A 12855-nucleotide genomic window follows, 5' to 3' on the forward strand; every position below is an offset into this window, starting at 1 on the left:
ATTCTTTTTTTTTTTTTAAACTTTTATTCATTTTTGAGAGACAGAGAAAGAGCATGAGTGAGGGAGGGGCAGAGAGAGAGGGAGACACAGAATCTGAAGCAGACTCGAGGCTCTGAGCTGTCAGCACAGAGTCCTATGAGGGGCTCAAACTTACTGACCAGGCCGCGAGGTCATGACCTGAGCTGAAGTCAGATGCTTAACTGACTGAGCCACCCAGGCGCCCCTTTTCTTTATTCTGCTAAATGTTATGAATACTCCCAATATTACATATTATTTTTACATTTGAAAACAATTAAAAAAAAAAGGGTGCTGCTGTGAATCTCTCAGCCACTCTGTGAGTTGATTACTTGTCTAGATCCAATATCAGAGTTAAGAAGAGCCAAGCATGTCTTAGGTCTAGATGGGCAGGAGAAACTTGCATTTAAGTAGCAAAACTTCTTCATGGTTTGAGGCTTGAACTGATAGACCAGTGGATCCAAGTAACCCCTTCTGAAGATAGCACGACTACATGGGAATGAGGGAGGGGTGTTTCCATAGCCTTCTCTGCTTCCCAAGGTGCTCTGTTAAGAAAGGAAAAGAGGGGTGCCTGGGTGGCTCAGTCGGTTGAGCGGCCGACTTCGGCTCAGGTCATGATCTCGCGGTCCGTGGGTTCGAGCCCCGCGTCGGGCTCTGTGCTGACAGCTCAGAGCCTGGAGCCTGTTTCAGATTCTGTGTCTCCCTCTCTCTGACCCTCCCCCGTTCATGCTCTGTCTCTCTCTGTCTCAAAAATAAATAAACGTTAAAAAAAATTTTTTTTTTAAAAAAAGAAAGGAAAAGAAAATAAAAGGAGAAAGAAAGAGAAGAAAAGGTCCTAGGCTTCTTTGGAAGAGTCAAGGCGATCTCATAGTTGCAGTATCTAGAATCCAAGACTCCTAGGCTGGCACAGAACCTTCCAAGTTCATCTGTCTGTTTGCTTTCTCTGATGTCAGCATGTCAGATTTTATCAGACATACTAGATCCCTAGTAATGAAATTTCTCTTTAGGTCTCAGGGAGTTTTCTTTCTTTTTTTTATTTTTTTAAATTTTTTGAATGTTTATTTTGAGAGAGAATGTGCGTGCACATGCACACACAAGTGGGGAAGGGGCAGAGAGAGATTCCCAAGCAGAGCCTGATGAGGTGCTCCAACAACAGGATCATGACCTGAGTCAAAGTCAACAGTGGGATGCTTAACCAATGGAGGTGCCCCTGAGGGAGCTTTCTTGGATTATAGGTGCCCCCTAACTTCTCTGTGGTTTGCACATTTAGCTCCTACCACTGTGTACAATATCTGGGTGAGAACACAGACAAAACCTCATTTAAGATAGGGCTAAGAAAGAAAGGGGGAATCCTGAAAGAAGGGGAATCCTATTTTCTTGCTTGAGGATAACTTGCCCCATCTCTGAAAAGAGCTAGCATGGAGTTAAGAAAAGCATCACTCCAGGGGTGCTTGGCTGGCTTAGCCAGTAGAGCACATGGCTCTTGATCTTAGGGTTGTGAGTTCAAGCCCCATGTTGGATGTAGAGATAACTTAAAAAAAAAATGCCTGGAAAATTCAAAAAAATATATTAAAAACAAAGCATCATTCTTTTTTAAAAATTTTAATGTTTATTTTGAGAGAGAGAGAGACAGACAGACAGAGTGCAAGTGGAGGAGGGGCAGAGAGAGGGAGACACAGACTCTGAAGCAGGCTCCAGGGTCCAAGCTGTCAGCACAGAGCCCTATGTGGGACTCGAACACAAACTGTGAGATCATGACCTAGGCCAAAGTCAGACACTCAACCATCTGAGTCACCCACGTGCCCCCAAAACAAAGCATCATTCTAATATCCTTCAGAACTCCCTAATTTTTAGATTGTACACAGGGTGAGAATGGTGCTCAAGTACTGGCAAAGCTCTGCACAGAGTGGAAGGGTACTACATTTCATCACATAGCTGAATATTTTACCATTTAAAAAACTGTGAATAATACTTATAGAAGAGTATATAATGTATATGTGTATATATGGTTTGAAAGATAATTATGAAAAATAAGCCCCATGTACTGTCCAACCAGCTTGAAAAGTAGAATATTGCAGAACCTCTGAAGTCCCTTGGTGGGGTTGCTAGCACTGTGGTACAAGATGGGCACTCACAAAGGTCCTACCAAGGGGAGGGAAATCTGCTCCAGGAGGATGGGGCCTTTTCCTCGGGTACAAAGGCTCCACCTGCAGCTAGGCTGTGAATCTCTGGGCTGTTTTGGCCACATAGAGGCTAGTGCAGCCCTGTTCTTGGGTGGTTGCATATATATGCTCCATACCCTCCACTAGAGGTAACAATTATACTGAATTTTCGGTTAATTATTCTCTCATTTTTCTTGAGCATTGTTAAAAAGAAACAACATGCCTGTGGAGTCACCTGTGCTTAGTCCTGCCAAGACTTAATACCTAACCTAACTGCAATTTCAGCCTTTCCCAGGAGTCACATTTTAAAACAGCCAGTCTGGAATTTCCTGGTCCATGCTAGTGAGGTAATCTGCTTGATAAAACCCCAGCTATTCTCAAAGGGATGGTAACTTGGCCTGAAATAATCCACTCTTTGAACTTCCTTGTCCCATCCTGCTTCTGCATATAACAATCTTCCATTTTGAACTCGGAGCTCCCTTCTAATTGGTAGATGGGATGCTGCCCAATTCATGAATTATTTAATAAAGCCAATTTTGTTTACCATATATATATGTATATATATGTATTATATGTATGTATATATGTATTATATGGTACATCATCTTTTTTTCCTCCTCAAAACATCATTTGCCTTTGTATTTGTTTTTTACTGTTGTTTTAACGAACTACCACAAACTTAGTGGCTTAAAAAATACAAATTCCTATGTTGGGGCAGAGATTATCTGTGAAGTCTCTACCTTCTCAATTTTGCTGTGAACATAAAGCTGCTCTAACGTCTTTTTTTTTTTTTTTTTTTTTTTTTTTTTAAGGCATTAGGTACTAGGATTAAGCTAGCTGGGAACTCTCTGTGTTATCTTTGCAACTTTTCTATAAACCTAAAATTATTCCAAGATATAAGGTCGTTTTTCTTAAAAAAAAAAAAAAAAAAAACCCAAAACACAAATTTATTATCTTACAGTTCTATATGTCAAAAGTCTCGGGGCGCCTGGGTGGCGCAGTCGGTTAAGCGTCCGACTTCAGCCAGGTCACGATCTCGCGGTCCGTGAGTTCGAGCCCCGCGTGGGGCTCTGGGCTGATGGCTCAGAGCCTGGAGCCTGTTTCCGATTCTGTGTCTCCCTCTCTCTCTGCCCCTCCCCCGTTCATGCTCTGTCTCTCTCTGTCCCAAAAATAAAAAAAAAAAAATAAAAATAAAAAAAAAAAACGTTGAAAAAAAAAAAAAAGTCTCAATTGTGTCTCACTAGACACAATGTCTAAAATCCAGGCTCTAGGGGGCCTCTGGAGAGAATCTGTTTCTTTGTCTTTTTTAGCTTTTAGTAGCTGTCCACATTACCATGGCTCCTGCACCTCCCTCTACGCCCACCCCCTTGCTTTTCCAGGACAGCAATGTGGTCTGAGTCAATCTCACATCTAATCACTCCGAAACAAACACAAGATTGTCCGCCCCCCACCCCCAACCTTCAGATACCAATTGCAGGTAGTGGGTCCCTGGGTTACCCCCACTCCTGTCTGACTTGGCTATAAATCAGGGGTGTTCCCATGATTCTCTCCTCAAGTTCAGTAATTTGCTATAATGCTATAATGGCTCACAGAACCCAGGGAAACACTTCACTTTCTATTACTCGTTTATTATAAAGGATATTATAATGGATACAAATGAATAACCAGATGAAGAGGTATGTAGGGCCAGGTGCAGCAGGTTCCTAAGCTTAAGAGCTTCTGTCCCTGAGGAATTTGGGATATACTACTGTCAGAGCCCATGGATGCATTCACCAACCCAGAAGCTCATTGAATCTTATTGTTCAAGTTTTTATAGAGCTTAATCTCCAGCTTCCTTCCCTTCCCAGGAGGTCAGAGGTGGGGCTGCAAGTTCTAACCCCTCTAATCTTTTGGTCTTTCTGGCATTAGCCCCATCCTGAGGTTATCTAGGGGCCCTCTTTAAGTCAACTGATTAGCATGAACTCAGGTGTGATGGAAAAAGGGGCTTGTTATGAATAAGAAAATATACTCCTTTTACCCCATAACTCAGAAAATTACAAGGGTTTTAGGAGCTCTGTGCCAAGAACCAGGAAAGAGACCAAATATGTATTTCTTATTATATCACAATGTCACACATATACATTATTTATATTCCATATTTGATAACTAGAACACTTGCAGTCATTGCCGATATTATTCTGAAGTTCATTATTTCCTTGTGTTTTTTTTTTTTGTGATATTTTATTATGAGGTCATATTTCTTGGAACCTTACCTATAGGATTTCCAGAGGATTCACTTTTGCTTATGCAAGGTACAGGATGGAGGGGGGCGGGCACTAACATGATCACCTTTATAGTTTTCAGCTCAGGATTTTCTGGTTCACACCAGTAGTGTGAAATTCTGGGTCCCTCAATATGCTTGTAAACTTGTTTAGAGATTCTTAGAGGTGAGTTTTCTTTTTATCTACTCCATCCTCAATTAAGTTGGAGACAGTCAGATTTCCTTACCCTTTCCTTTGGTAGGTCAAGTTCTTTTTTCTTGTTCTCCAGTTGAAGATGTGGCCCTTCAGGGATCTTAGTTTGGGGAATTCTCCAATGTGAATTATGGACAAGATACCAGAGGCCCAGAGAATATGGATGCCTTATCCAACTAGATGAGATCATAGAGGCTGCCCAGATAAGGTGATACTTAGGACACTTGAACTGGAGTTAGGCTTATTGACATAATTACACTCTGTTCCCCAAAAGGCAGGAATCATGTCTAGTGTGTTCACTGCTGTGTTTCCAGAATGTGGCACAGTACCTGGCATATACTACGTGCTCAATAAATATTTTCAAGTGTGTGAATGAGTATGTACTATCCAAGTATTACAGGTGGAGGGAAACAATACACACAAGACAAACAAGAAGAAACAAATAGCAAAATTTGTTGTTAAAAGGCAACAAATTTGCTTACACTAAGGGCCATTTCATTTTTCCACAAGTGTTTTTGTGGTACTTGTTTTTGGTAAAACACTCATTTAGGATACAGGTAGTATCCTACTCTAAAAGGGAAGTAACACACTTGCATAATAACTATAATACATCTCCCTCATGTACAGTTTGGTTTCTCTCTTACTATGAAAGACTGAAATAAGAATGTGAGCCCTCATACTTCAGAGTTTCTCTTCTGATGAGCTAGGAGACTGGAAAAACACTGGATGCTTCTGTAAATCATTATACCTTTGTCTTTAGTGGAAAAGAGCAGTCAGGTGTAAATATTTGGCAAAAATATGGTTGTATATAGAGTGTAATCTGCAAGTATTTGGGCTGTTAGTTTGCCAGAGAAGGCGTGGCCCTAATGAAAGGAATTTGAGGAGGCTGGCTGGTCAAATGGTAGGAGGACCCAAAAACCTCAGGCCTCTAAGGGAGAGGAAAGGTATGCAGAATGGCAAGATCCTCTTACCTGGATTTCTGGCCAAAGGGGTAGCAGAAGGCCCATGCTTTTGTGAAGGTCAAAATCTCATTGAATCTCTGAGCACTTTTTATTTTGTATTTTATTATTATTTTTTAATGTTTATTTATTTTTGAGAGCAAGGGCGGGGGAGGGGCAGAGAGAGAGGGAGACACAAATCTGAAAGCAGGCTCCAGGCTCCAGGCTCCAAGCTGTCAGCACAAAGCCCAATGGGGGGCTCAAACCCATGAACTGTGAGATCATGACCTGAGCTGAAGTTGGATGCTTAACTGAGTCACCCAGGCACTCCTCTGAGGACTTTTTAAGTTTCCTTTACACGGAGGGGTGCCTGGGTGGCTTAGTCGGTGGAGTGTACGACTCTCAATCTTGGGGTCATGAGTTCAAGCCCCATGTTGGGCACAGAGCCTACATAAAATAAAATAGAATCGGGGCACTTGGGTGGCTCAGTTGGTTAAGCATCTGACTTCATCTCAGGTCATGATCTCACAGTTCATGGGTTCCAGCCCAGCATTGGGTGAGCTCCACTTCTCTCTTCCTTTCTCTCCCTCCCTCTCTCTGCCACTCGCTCACTTGCAACCTCTCTCAAAACAAACAAAATACTAGAATAAAATAAAAACCTTATTCCCTACCCTTAGCTAAGCTATTTTCTTCTAACAAAAATTTTTTTTCCCTCTTACACAGGTATAGGAAGAGGGGAGAAGAAAAACAAATATCTTTTTTTTCTTTTTAAGTAAGCTCTACCCGCAACATGAGGCTGTAATGCATGACCCCAAGATCAAGAATCACATGCTCTACTGAAAGAGCCAGTCAGGCGCCATCCCCCTTTTTTAAACAATAAAAGTTCTGATTGTGGAAAAAATACCTAGTTGACTATAGGAATTTAATCAAGAAGCCAAAAGAAGTTAGCCTTATAGCTGATGATTTCATTGGCTTATATTATTGACATACACTGAATTCCAAGTGATCAGGCCAAAAATGTGTACTTGGCAGAGATGAGAGTTACTGTCAATTGTTCTAGCTTCCCAAACTGGATGGCACCAGTAGCTGTGTGAGTGAATATGGAAGCTGAAATAAACATTATGTTAACTTTGGTTCTATTCCAAAAACATTCTATTCCAGAGATATGTAAGATAAAGCTTTTTTAGGGCAGAGATCATGATTATATCCCTTAACACAGTGCCAGGGCCATAATAGTTGCTCAAGAAATATGTGTTGAATAAATAAATGGCTCAAAGGTTACTTTGGGTTGCTAAGATCAGAACAGTATTTGCCATTATTTTGGATGTTGGCGTGGGATTTGTACACCCTGGAACACTTTCTTCTCTTTGCAGCTAGTAATTTTTTTTGTTTGTTTGTTTATGAAGAACATGCATTCTTGCACACTGGCACAATGGTCCTGGGGAAAGTGGCCCAGATAGGTTCCACTGCATTCCTTAGAAGAGCCAACAATACCACTCTCTAATGGTGAGTTGCTTCTTTATGAGAAAATTTTAATTTTGTTTAGTTTTTAGTCCTTTCTTTTTCCCCAATATACAGGAATACTTCCAGAAAAAGAAAACTAGCTGAGTTTGATTGAATTAGGTAGCATTTTGCTACTTTGTGGGAATCCAGGTAGTTACAACATCGTCTTCTAGGCAGTCGATTTTCCTGCACATAAAACTGCATCTATATCCCATCCTTATCAATATATATGTCTTATTCTATAAGTGGGAAGTGTAAATATACTTCCTTATTAGGGAGGAGGTATGCTTATATGTGTTACAATTCACAAGGTTCAGCTATCTTAAAAACAGGGGTGCCTGGGTGGCTCAGTCAGTTGAACATCTGACTTTTGGTTTTGGTTTGGGTCATGATCCCAGAGTCATGGGATTGAGGCCTGAGTTGGGCTCTGTGCTGAGCATGGAGCCTGCTTGGGATTTTCTATTTCTCTCTCTCTCGTTCTCTCTCTCTCTCTCTCTCTCTCTCTCTCCCTCTCCCCATCTGCCCTTCTCTCCCGCTTGTGTACTCTTTCTCAAAAAACAAAAACAAAAACAAAAAACAAAAAACTTAAATAGCCCCAAGAGTTTGGAGGCTCTTAGTGGTTGTTGGTTTTCATTTAAAAATAGATTTACAAGTATTTAGCAACTTCTGCCAAAAAAGATTTCACATGGGGCTCATCACTAGCAATAAAAACCCAGATGGTGGCAAAACATCTCCAGAGACTTCTTTAGGTCTCTGAAAGCAGCATAGGAGAGAAGAGTGAAAAATTGGAGTACAGAGCTTATAAAACACTTTTATGTATACCAATTCATTCAGTATTACTTTTCCTATTTTACTAATGGGGACTCTAATGTGCATTTAGGTTAAGTACCTTGCCCAGAGTCACATGGCTACTAAGTGAAAGGGCTAGAACTCAAATACAGGTTTTCTTATTGTAAGTTCAATGTTCTCTAAAAAAATTTTTTTAATGTTTATTTATTTTTGAGAGAGATAAAGAGACACAGTGTGAGCAAGGGAGGGGCAGAGAGAGGGAGACACAGAATCTGAAGCAAACTCCAGGCTCTGAGCTGTCAGCACAGAGCTTGATGAGGGGCTTGGACTCACCAATGGTGAGATCATGACCTGAGTCGAAGTCGGACGCTTAACTGACTGAGCCACCCAGGTGCCCCATAGGTTCTATGTTCTTATTCCAAGTCTGACATTCATAAGTATTCAATGTTTGTTGTGTTTATTTTACTTTTTAAGTGATAAAGTTAGTGGGGATGGGATATGTCTTTTTGGCTTTGGCTGACTACTATGGCTCCAGTTTCTTATGAGCATGCTATTAAAAAAGATAATAGCAGCCTTGGTTGAACAAAAGTTCATCTATATGCTAGTCCTCAAATAGCCTTGGTCTGATATGAGATCAGTAAGGGTGAAGAGGATACTTAAATAATGAAAGTTTCCTTATTGAAGGCACAAGAGAAGGGCTCAACATCCTGCTACAACTAGAAGAGGGAATTCAGACTATTCCATAGTGGGGTTGCACAGAAATTCATTTGCTTTCTCTTTGAATAATAAGGGTGTCGGTTGTGAATTGACTACAAAGATCTACTCCTTCACTTCAGTATCATCCCAGTGACACTGGTCACCCTGGGGAGTCTGACATGCTGAAGTCCTCCCTGGCATCTAGAATGTGTTCTGGGGTTGCAGGAAGTGTACATTTCTTCCATGGTGATTTGACATATGACTTGACTTCTGAGGGAGATAAAGTCTCTGCTCAGAGCAGGTGGGTAAGGTGTTTGTTTTCCTGGGCTATAAAAGTCATCTCACAAAGAAATAACTACAAAGTTTCACCTGAAGTGATAACTTTCCTGGCAGGGTTTACCTCCAGCGCAAGTCTTAGCAACACACCAATCACTTCTCATCGGGTCCAAAGAGCTATCTGAAATGCTGTTTTGACACTAATTATATATTCAAATGTAACCTCTACATCTATAGGTAAAGCATTTGGAGGGAAAAGGAAGGAAATAAGTGATGTAATTTTGAGGTGTTTTCTTACTTATAGTGACTACCAAATGAAGACATTCTATTTATTGCAAGATGTTACATTTCAGTCAGATAATTCTTTGTTGTGGGGAGGGCTATCCTATGCATTGTAGGATGTTTAGCAGTGTCCTTGACCTCTACCTGCTAGATGCCAATAGCACCGAGAGCTCACAGAAGTGCCTCTAGACATGGCCATAAAAATTATCCCTGGTTGAGAAATATCGTTTTAACCAAAGCAACAGGATATTATGAAAAAAATCCAACAACTCCCCCTACCCTCCAAAAAGCTCACTAAAGTGAGTTCTGAATTGGACTCCCCCTAGAAATAAGGGTTTAGACAGAATCAGGTAGATAACTCTAAATACAACAAGTTATAAAAGGTCAAGTGAGAAAATAATTTTTTGGAGACGGTTGCTGGTATGCTGTGATTCTTACCAGATGCCTGCCTTCCTTTTACCTCAAGCTGAGGGAGAGGAACCTTCAGTGGAACTACTCAGACTACATGAGATGTGCCTCTTGTAGTTAGAGAGGCACAGTGGACCTGTGTCTGATTCCTGCCTGGAAAATAGAGAGGAGCTGAGAGGGGCTGGCAGCTGTTTTGGTGGAAGAGCAGAGGAATGCCCAAACTGCACTGGGTTTGGCCTGTCCTCCCCAGTTTGTTTGGGCAAGGAGTACGTGAGAGATTCACGCAGACCAAGTGTGGACCATACAGAGCCACCGCTAGCCTAAATGGCACCGTGAGAAGGAAGTTCTCTTTCATCCAGACACTTCATACCTTCTATTGAAAAATAGTCCCACTAATTTAGTTTGGACAAAACACTTTATTGCCACCTGCTGGAAAACTGTCAAAATCAATAGACAAATCTCTGGCAAGGATGGTGGGAACGGTACTCCCTAGGGTATGGAGTGCACCACCACGCATAACTATATGGGGTGGCCCTGGGGCCACTTGCAAATGGGCCAGTGTGAGAGCCATCTTAGATCCTATCAGACAGAGTTCTTACAGAGCATAACAAGTTTCAACAGACAAGAAATTGGAAGTGGGCCTCCAGAATGCTAGGGCCTGAAAGAGGAAGTAAAAGAACTGTCAGAACAGAGTGCTTTGGCTGGGTGGATAACCACCAGAGGATGGGGATGCGAGTGGTTTCTAAAGTAACCGTACAAGTATCCATCAGGAAAAAAAAGGTGGCTTTAAACATCTACTATGCCCAAGTGTTAAACCATCACATGGAAGTAAAAGTTAAGAACCTTCCCACTCCCCTTACTTTTCCTCTCTCCGCCTCCCTTTGCCTCTGGTTGGTAAGCTGAGGTAATACAAGAAAGACCAGGCATGATGCCTCTCTCGGGCAAACATTGAGAGAGAAACCCCCAGCTGGAAAAAAGGAAAAAGTGTCATTTTTTGTGACTCAAACACCTTAGGACTTTTTTTTTTTTTTTTTTTAAATAAGCTCTATTCCCACATGGCACTTAAAATCACGACCCCAAGATCAAGAGTCATATAGTCTATAGATTGAGCTAGGCAGGAACCCCTCAAACACCCTAGGAATTTTCTATTCCTAAGAGGGACCATGGAACCCAAGGAACCCGCCTGAACCAAGTGTATAATAAATGTACTTCCACTGCCCAGGTTTAAAGGGATGGTGAAAGATGAAAATAAAGGGGTTTTGTTTCATTTCTTAAGTTTTTGTTTAAAAAAATTTTTAATGTGTATTTTTGAGAAAGACACTGTGAGCGGGGAAGGGGCAGAGAGAGAAGGAGACACAGAATCTGAAGCAGGCTCCAGGCTCCAAGCTGTCAGCACACAGCCCAACCTGGGGCTTGAACCCACAAACCACGAGATCATGACCTGAGCCCAAGTCAGATGCTTAACTGACTGAGCCAGTCAGGTGCCCCTTGTTTTTTTTTTGTGTGTGTTTTTATGTTTATTTATTTTTGACAGAGAGAGACAGAGTGTGAGCAGGGGAGGGGCAGAGAGAAAGGGAGACACAGAATCTGAAGCAGGCACCAGGCTCTGAGCTGTCAGCACAGAGCCCAACTTGGGGCTCGAACTCACAAACTGTGAGATCAGGACCTCTCCCAAAGTCGATGCTTAACCAACTGAGTCACCCAGGCACCCCTTGTTTTGGTTTTTTAAAATGATACTCCTGAATCTTGCATAGATTCATACTGGTCACATATAACACTGGTTACATGTTATAAAGTAGGATCTGGAAAAGATATCTTCCAAAGACATGTTTTTGAATTTTACAGGGGAAAACGGTCATCAAATTAATTCGTGTTTTTGGGAGCCCATACTTTGGGAATGGGTGCAAGGCAATCTCTGTCCTCTGGGAGCCTACAGTCTTGGGTTTCATACTGGAGAGTAATGTCCCTATTACAGTCAGTTATGTCAACAAGAGCCTGTGTTGCATAGGCAGGACAGGTACAAGAAGGTTTTTACTCTAATTTACTCTATTTTACTTGCTTCCGATTAAGCTTTAGAAGCAATCATGTTGCCCCTGTTCTTGAAGGATGTAACCACAAGTAAAGCTTCCATTTAAGATGTTCAAAGAAAGATGCAAGGCTGAATGCATAGGCTGCATCTTTTTTTTTTTTTTTTTTTAAATGTTTGTTTATTTTTGAGAGAGATGGAGGGCGGACAGAGAACCTGAAGCAGGCTCTAGGCTCTGAGCTGTCAGCACAGAGCCTGATGCAGGGCTCAAATCTGAGGACTGCAAGATCATGACCTGAGCCCATGCTGGCCATTTAACTGACTGAGCTACCCAGGCACCCCATGAATGCATAGGCTGCATCTTGATTGGGCTGCTGTGAAACTGGGGCCTATCTGGTCCTCAGTTTGGCAAGATTCAGAAACTTACATTTCACTTCATTTAAGCCTAATTAGGCTCTGCGAAATTAATTCGGATAAAACAACTTTATAACTCAACCCAGTGAACAGAAGCTGATTTATAACCCTCAGGTGAATTTATTAATTGAGAAAGAGTATATACAACTAGTTTAACTAGTACCAGTCATGTCCATTGTCTTGGACAATTGTTTCTCAGCGGGTTTATTTACTTAAGACCCCTTAAGTGATGGGAAGACTAATTCAGAGTATGGGTCTTTGCATGTTCTTAAGGGATATCCAGAATTTAACTTTGCTAGTATATAAACTCAATAAAGGCAGAGATCTTATTTGCTGTAAGTATTGAAAGACTAGAACACAGTAAGCATTCAGTGGGTATTTACTGAGTGAGGGATTGAATTTGAATTAAATTTTTACCTGTCCTGATAATAGGTATTGATCCTGGTCATTAGAATCAGTAGCCTCTCTCCTGGACAGAGTGGAAGCCCGCAATACATTCTTATTCAGATTCTGCTGGTTCTAGATTCTTTATGGACCCCACCCTTCCATTATGACAGCATCAACCAGGCATGTGACACTGAAGGTACAGATGACTTATTTCACTGATGAAATCTGGGACCTACTCTGGCCTCTGTAACACATTTACAGATCATCTCACACGGTGACTTTTTTTTCTTTTTTAAAAAAAATTTGTTGGGGCGCCTGGGTGGCGCAGTCGGTTAAGCGTCCGACTTCAGCCAGGTCACGATCTCGCGGTCCGTGAGTTCGAGCCCCGCGTCAGGCTCTGGGCTGATGGCTCAGAGCCTGGAGCCTGTTTCCGATTCTGTGTCTCCCTCTCTCTCTGCCCCTCCCCCGTTCATGCTCTGTCTCTCTCTGTCCCAAAAATAAATAAA

At 41.7% G+C, this 12855-nt stretch overlaps 1 long non-coding RNA gene across 1 annotated transcript; it reads right to left on the minus strand.

Moving 5' to 3' along the window:
* Positions 1-213: 213 nt before the first annotated feature.
* Positions 214-12450, minus strand: LOC147584441 (uncharacterized). Its single transcript, XR_015255442.1, has 2 exons — positions 12380-12450; positions 214-560 (listed from the first exon to the last, which is right to left on the minus strand). It is a non-coding gene; the product is annotated as an uncharacterized LOC147584441 (long non-coding RNA).
* Between the last annotated feature and the right edge of the window lie 405 nt (positions 12451-12855).

This window comes from Puma concolor, chromosome A1, assembly GCF_028749965.1.
Source record: "Puma concolor isolate L17-30 chromosome A1, mPumCon1.1.hap2, whole genome shotgun sequence".
Classification (NCBI taxonomy): Eukaryota; Metazoa; Chordata; class Mammalia; order Carnivora; family Felidae; genus Puma; species Puma concolor.